The sequence below is a fragment of the Carassius auratus genome, unplaced genomic scaffold (assembly GCF_003368295.1).
Source record: "Carassius auratus strain Wakin unplaced genomic scaffold, ASM336829v1 scaf_tig00016530, whole genome shotgun sequence".
NCBI classification, from domain to species: Eukaryota; Metazoa; Chordata; class Actinopteri; order Cypriniformes; family Cyprinidae; genus Carassius; species Carassius auratus.
In genome coordinates this window covers 40,876-48,886 of record NW_020524687.1, presented here as the reverse complement: position 1 = coordinate 48,886, position 8,011 = coordinate 40,876, and the positions used below count along the sequence as shown (strand labels likewise).

Here is an 8,011-nt window from a genome sequence, read left to right as displayed (position 1 = left end):
GAATACTTCCTGTGTAAATTATCTTGAGTATTGAGTCTATATCACCGAATGCTTTCTCAGATGAACCATACAGATCACCTCACCCTCTCCAGTCAAAGAGGTCCTGGCACAGGTCACTACCAACCATCTGTCCACACAGAGCTGTGGCGGGACTCCACAGGTTCACCCTGCGGAGGCTTCAACAGCATCATAATGTAAGGAGTCTGTTAAATCACTTTATAATGGACACCCCTCCATTTACCCCCCACCCAGGCCTTTAAAACAGGTCAGTTCCTGAGAGTCAGCACTTTGGGAGGAGGGAGTTGGTTGCAGTGGGCATAAAGGCATTTTTATGGTCCCACAGGATCCCGCATTTATCTACTTGAGAACATAAGTGCTTCTTTGCTGTGGCAGGCATAATCGACTGCAAGCAACTACCAGGACTCAGTGTTTATTTGTCGATCAAGTTGTGTAGAATGGTGGTAGGACCTCTGAAAGCAACACATTACTCTAGAGAAGAGTGCTCCTTAGGGATTTGGAAAAAAAAAAAACATTAGGGAAATAACAAATTAAGCAAAGCACACCTTTTCTGCTAATGCCAAAACAGAATGTTTATTACTTTTTGTTTGCTATTTACATATTTATCAAATACAAAGTATAATACAGAGTTTGGGATGAAACCGCACACCTACATCATCTAACAAACCCTTGTTTCATCTGAAATTGTTCTTTCCCGCAGACACACAACATTCAACCATCAAAGCATGATTCTGAGGAGTTCCAGAGCGGCGTTTGGAGTCACTGCTGAATAAATCTAACCAATAAAATCAATTGCAACCACCCCGTACAACGTCATACGACTCTCTTTTGAACGCTTCATGCGATTCCTCAAATAATCGGATGTAGTTTCATAAAATAAAAATAAAAGAATAAAAAAGTAGCTGGTTAGCTTTTAAATACCAAAAAGACAAGATATGCATACCCAGCCTGACAAAAAGGGAAAAGTGTTTGTCTATATGTGCGTCTTTCTGTCCTTTTATTTTCACAGATGGTCAGATTGTGGACATTTTAGGTCGTGCAACTCACATTATAAATAAGTAATTGATCGTTACTTCCCTCTTCTGCATTAATCCTGTATTCTACAGCTCTGAGTGGTGGAGAAATTACACAGGGGGGGCAGAAGGACAAATGAAAGGATGGAGGAGAAGATCAGAGGATCTGTAAAAGGGTCGGCTGAGATGGCCTGTTCCATTCTACAAGTCATTTTGTCGATGAAACTGACCCTGATGGGGATAAAAGTCTCTGTACGCACAGACACACCACAGAAAACAGGCTTCATTTATTCTGCAGAGGCTCATACGACACAGAACCGTTTTATTTGTATGGGTTTGCTCACTGTTGGATGGCCAATATTAGTTCCCCACTTTTTTGTGGAATGAAATAGTCTTTTAGGACGGAGATAAGGTCAACATCCCAGTCCATCGAGAATGTCATTTACTTCTTGAGTTATGGTATGTTCATACGAGCGCAGTCACTCCCCCGAGCTTGCCGCTCTCCTCGCCCGCCCAAGGCTGTAGGTTTCTGCAGGGCGAACAGCGATGAGTTGTGGATGCAGAGTGGGTCTGATGGAAACTGAATCAGTCAAAGACTTCTGAAAGGCATCGTGCTGGAGTTGAATCATCAGCCGGTTGGCCTGCTGACGCTCTGCCTCCCTCTCTTCCGCCGTCTGCCGCCTGACACGAGATGATATAGAGAAAATTAGAGGAGTAGAAGTTTTACATTTGCTACAGACTTGCTCATGTGCACATTTACTGCAGCTATTTCAGTTTCCAGTGCAAACAGCGAATTACAGGGTGAAATTAACTACAGTAAAGCTGCAATAAAATATGGTGATCTTTGAGGAAAAAAAACACTAATCGTGTCAATATTTTACCGATATATGGATTTAGATATGATTCATTTAAGTGAGATTTTGTGAATTGGTTTGTGGAGATGTAGTTGATTAATGCAGGTAAATATCCAGTCTATTTAGACAAAACATTTGTGTAATGTTCAAGCAGCTCCTCCTCTTCTCCAAAGTGTGGTATGTCGTTAGTGCGTTTGCCTTAATTAATAATTAATATTTCTTCTTGACAACACCATTAATTCCCCAATAATTCTTACTGGTATTATGGCTGTTAGTAGGTCAAATCTGAAAAGTGATTTCAGGTCATAACAGGCACTAATGTGGTTAATATGTATATATATATATATATATATATATATATATATATATATATATATATATATATATATATATATATATATATATAAAAGGCCTACATTTTTGTCTTTATTTAGTCAGTCAGTTTATGCAAAATATGCTTTTCAGTCGGTTTAATGATTTTATGTCCAGCGTGAAATTTTATCAAGTACATCGTTCTATCATTCCAGTCATTTCTGTTGCCTGTTACAACTCTGGATAAAACCATGTTATAGTTTAAAAAAAAAATCTATTTCACAGTGTGCTGTTGGACATTATCAGTGTCCAGACAAAAAGATGTACAATGGGAAATATATTGAAATTTCAGTGTTCTTGTGCCTTTGTTCCTCATATGCGATCACACTGGAGTTCTCCACCATTTTTCTCAACATTTCTACACTTTCCATTACAATATATCAACCTTTCTTTCTGTGTCTCACCTCCACTTGGTCCTGCGGTTTTGAAACCAGGTTTTGACTTGGGCGTCTGTCATTTTCAGAGTTTTAGCCAAAGCTGCTCGTTCAGCGCTGGCCAGGTATTTTGTCTGTGGAAGCGCTTCTCCAGCTCGCAGATCTGCACTCGGGAGAAAGACGTACGGGGCTTCTTTCTCTTAGGTGGTGTGCGGTTCTGGTACGGGTGACCAATACGCCGAGCCACAGTGAAAGGTGTCAGGGCTGCTGTAGTATGAATAAGGAAGGAAAAGCCAGTGAGAGAAGAGTCTGACACAGTTTACTGACCTCCTTCTGTCACACTAAATAATTTTTCAGGCAAAATTGGAATCTATTCAAGATTTAAAATCACTTTTGTTAATATTGTGATTTTTAACGTATATATAAAATTAATTATAAAACCTATTATTTTGTATATCTACATTGTAAAATATTTATGTTGCTTTTGCAGTATCAGAGTTTTTAAATGCATTTGAATGCTGTAAAGACAGACTGTCAAAAGCCCACAAAAAAAACCTGGAAGCATTGCACATTTTTTCAATCAAGCTTTATCCCCCGCATATAATAATTGACAAAGAAAATGAAGGGCTGTTATGAAGTAAAATGCTTTTTGCACATTAAACCAGCTTTCACTTAAAGGTTTCACTAATTGTGCCCAAGTTTCTGACTCTTGCTGAGTCAAAGGAAAACTCTGTTCCTCATTATTATGAATTATCCCATGCCTTCATGCACTATACCTTTTAGATGTCAAGTAAGACTTTATATTATTGATTGATAAATACTAAAAAACCCTCATAAACAGATGGATTGCTGATGCTTTTGGGATTTGTTGAGAGGCCTGTTACTCAGGTTACATATAAGCTATACAATAAAATCACACAAAACATATCCTATTAATGTTGCATCAAATACAAACAACAGCTGTTCCCCTAATGACAGCAATTACCTATATTGTTCATTTATTTATTACCTAAAACACACAGTAGAGCAGTAGAGCGCCTGTTACCGCAGCTATAGGTGGCAATAATTAAAGCTGGTGAAATATTGATATGTCTCTCTAATGGCACAGCGTTCGCATTTACCCCAGAATAAAGAAAGCTGGTGATATATGTGACAGCTCTGAATTGTAAGTTTATATTCATATGCAAAAGAGCGGTTACACTAAACAAAACAATACTCGTTTATTTCTGTATTTATGTAGCCCGCTTGGTAGATCTTCAATACATATATGAAAAACAAAATAATAATAATAATAATAAGCCTGCATATCAAATTAAATCTGGTTAATATACAAAACGCGATGATTTTAGTTATTTCACTATTATTCAGATTGTGTTAAAATTGCACTTGTCCAATACGCTTAAATGAAAACGAAATCATGCAAACAACAACAAAATATATTAGTATATATATATATATATAATTTTTTTTTTTTTTTTTTTTTTTTTTTTTTTTTTTTTTTCGTGCTGTTAACCTACACGTTGACCTACGCTGAACATTTTGAGATGTTGACTTTCTATCGGCCTTTTCATTTAATTTCGCCCACAACTGGCACAGGTGTTTCACGCTCTTCAAGGTCAAATAAAACTAAAACGAGCTCTTCGGCAGCAGCCATTCATCTACCGGCTCTTTATGGAAACAGCAGGATCAAGTTTCCCAGACACACTGTCTAATATTTATTGTATTGAAACCTCTACCAATTCATCCTTCTGGTTCTTTCACGAGCACACGTGCAACAACATCACAGTTTGCACAATTAAAATGGCAAATGATTAAAAGTGCATTATGCTATTTTGGGGAATACATTTCTATTGCGATAACTCGCAAATACATTTTTAAATGTATAGGCTAGGCTACTCTATTTAAGTAATCCGTGGTGCGTTCATATGAATATAGTCTTTAATAAAATATTGTCTAATTATTTAAATGAAGGTTACTTTAATAATAGGCTAACTAAAGCATCACATAATATACTAGGCCTAAAGTTATTGCTAAAATACTGTTATTATAGCATTTCACCAACAATAGCTGAAATGTTTTGTTTGCTTGTTGTTGTTGTTTTTGTGTCGTCCTATAATAAATAAATAAAAAAACAGAATTTAAAATAATTAAAACAAGAAGGAGAAAAAAACACCAGTCTTAGACATTTGTATGTTTTACATTTCATACGAAGTCTGCTTGACTTTTACCGTCAAAAATCCACAAACCACCGACATTTTAAATTACAAATATTTTAAATCATAATTCACAAAGAGTTTGGACTTTTCGCATTTATGTTTGTGTTCTTGAGGGATTTTTATTTTCTCAGACAATTCACCATTTCGTGATTCTGATAAGTTTAACCACGAGGATTTTGTCAGAAAAATTAAAGGAGCAGATCGAAAGAATAAGACTATTTGTTTACCTGCAAACCTGTCTTTGGCGAAGCGCTGGCTGCTCTCCATCCAGGGAAAACTCAGGCTCCCAAGACCGGGCACTGCGCTGGCCATGGGTGGAGGCACGGCCGCGGTCAGGGGCCTGTGAGCCGGGACCCTAATCACTCCTCCGGGTGCAAGGGTCAAGTTCACCCCGTATGGACTGGTCTCCTCATATGGAGCCGCGATGCCGTGAAAAGTGCCGGTTAGTGTCGTGTACGGCGTTGCGCTCGCTCCCGTTGGGCTGCCGAGATGGTAACTTCCTCCGCTCGCGCTGCCGCTGCTGCTGCTCTCGGAGTTATTCCTGCTCGAGTTCTGCTGTGGCTCTTGATCGGTGCCGCTGAGAATCTGGTCAATGCCGAAGCTGATGGGTTCATGTTGGGTAGGTTGTGATGTTTGACTGGTGCCACTTGGGCTAGAGCTTGGGGCTCGGTCCATCCTCACCACCCGAAGCTTTCCAGCGAGTTTATTCCACAGACAATTTCGGACTGCCCTGGAATTGTAGCCTACTACGGAAAACTCTAGATCTATGAATGAGGGAATCCCTAGTAATCGCTACTTTGTGATGTATTAGCCTACTCCTCGAGATTCAATTTTTGACTTAGGATGGTTTGGACGCATTCGTCTGTGGGTGAAAAGTTTTTGGCACGAGGACTTGGCAGATTTCTGGCACTCTCTCTCTCTCTCTCTCTCCACTGGATCCCTGCGCAGAACTCGTTGGGCTCTTCTCTTCTCTGATTGGACAGTGCTCAATCTCTCTCTCCTTATTGGCTTTCATTTTGTTACAAGTCACAAAGCATAACGCGTTTTATGACATCATTCTTTAAAATGCAGATCGTTTAGTCCACGATTTCTGTATTGGTCAAGTATCTCTTTATTATGGGCATGCTGACATCAGCACGTCATCACTGGCTTTTTTAAATACTTGAGTATTTAACAGAGATTCTACCGTGGCCTCGTGTGGAAAATAAAGTGCTCATCAACTGTATTATTTACAATATGGAACTTTTGTGTAGAAAAAAAGTAGTTTGTAGTTAGCTTATGAGATGAGCAATGTATAGGATGAATTAATTTTTTTTGATAATCTTTCTGATTTATGCAAAAATATTTATGATCAATTCTCACTTTAAGAAAACAAAATCGAATTTATCTATCGCCTCCAGCAACTGAAGGAGTGCTTTTGACCCCAAAGCTGCCCTCAACCTTTTTTTTTATTATTTCTAAAATGTCAGTCAACTTTAGACTCGCTTTATTAGAAAAAAAAAACAGCAAATTAAATACCCTTTTTATTTATTTTGTCCATGGGGCAGTTGGAAAGTATTAGAGTATTAAAGTCATAGGCTACATCGCATAAAAAAAGTACAACATAAAGGGTAATAGTAATAATAATAATAATAATAATAATAATAATAATAATAATAGCCTAATAGTTATAGGTTTAGGATTCCTATTTTTGATAGACAATTCAATTCTGACAAAAAAGACATTACAATTCTGTTTTATTTTCATAAACCGTGTTAATTGAGGCGCTTTTTTATCGTATTAATGTTATGAATATTAAACAAGTCTATATTATTAAAAATAAACGGAAAATAGACTGGAAGGTCGATTTAGGGGCGGTGTATTTTTGTCCGATATAGAGTAGGCTATCATTCGACGAAAATGGTAACATTAAACACTGGACATGGATAAGCAAAACTCACAAGTTACTTATTCTGTTAGAATGCAGTCATCATCTAATTTTTTAAAGTGTTCTTAAACCAACGTAAATCATTTTGTTTCTGTTAAATATTTTCTAAAATGTTACACGATTGAGTCTTTTATAGGCCCAGCATAATTTCAATGACTTAGATGCTCTTTAGTTGTTGCATCCTGAAACCGTCAGCTTCACAGCTGTGCGCCTAAAGGAGCCTGCACTGTTGGCGCTTGGAGAGCTGCACTCCCTTGCGCTTATTTAATCGAGAGTGTTGAGACACCCGATCTTCTGACAGCGGATCTAAGTGGTTCCTTGTAATCTGCCACGTAAAAATGATTATGCTCTTTTGGCCTGGCCGCCGCGTTTGATTAGCTTAAGGGGGAGGGAGCTGGTGTGGAGCAAATCCGTTTACTTTGAAGTAGTTGATATTTTAATAGACCATTAGTGCTGACGCTAAAAAGCCTCGGTCCCCCGGGAGCTCGGCCCTCGTCCAGTGGCTGAAGACGCTTAGCCTACGTCATTCCCGTCGTTGACCCATGGTCACTGTTTCGTTCTGAGCCTGTTAGCTTTTATCATGCAACATGCTTTCCTCTCATTAGATAGATAGATAGATAGATAGATAGATAGATAGATAGATAGATAGATAGATAGATAGATAGATAGATAGATAGATAGATAGATTGATAGATAGATAGATAGATAGATAGATAGATAGATAGATAGATAGATAGATAGATAGATAGATAGATAGATAGATAGATAGATAGATAGATGGGATGCATGGCAGTGTTCAAGTTAACTTAATTCAGTAATAAAATAAATCGCTATTCATGCATGTAAAAAAATAAAGCCAAAAAATATAGACTGTCTTAAGAAGTATAGGCTTCGATATTTTACTTTTCGTTTTCTTATATTAGCTAATTTTGCAATAACAATAGTTGGCTTATATTTTGTTTCAAAAGTTGCTCCGAAAGCGCTTTAATGGTGAAAAAAAAAATGTAGGCCTACATCAATGAAAAGTTCTGGTCTGAATGAAACCATAATTTAATATTTTCTGTTTTGGGGGAGGTGGGTATTAAATGCACTCATAAACATCCCGATTCTGTGAGGGACACAGACGGTCTCACCTGGCAGAGTGCTGGAGGAGGACTCGGACCCACTTCTTATCTTTGACCCTTGCAAACAATTTAGCAGCCGGGAATCAATAGATTGATGAAAACTGAATTAAAAG

At 37.8% G+C, this 8,011-nt stretch overlaps 1 pseudogene; it reads right to left on the bottom strand.

Annotated features, from left to right (window-relative positions):
* Window positions 1-883: 883 nt before the first annotated feature.
* Window positions 884-5,759, bottom strand: LOC113075248 (T-cell leukemia homeobox protein 3-like; annotated as a pseudogene).
* Window positions 5,760-8,011: the final 2,252 nt, after the last annotated feature.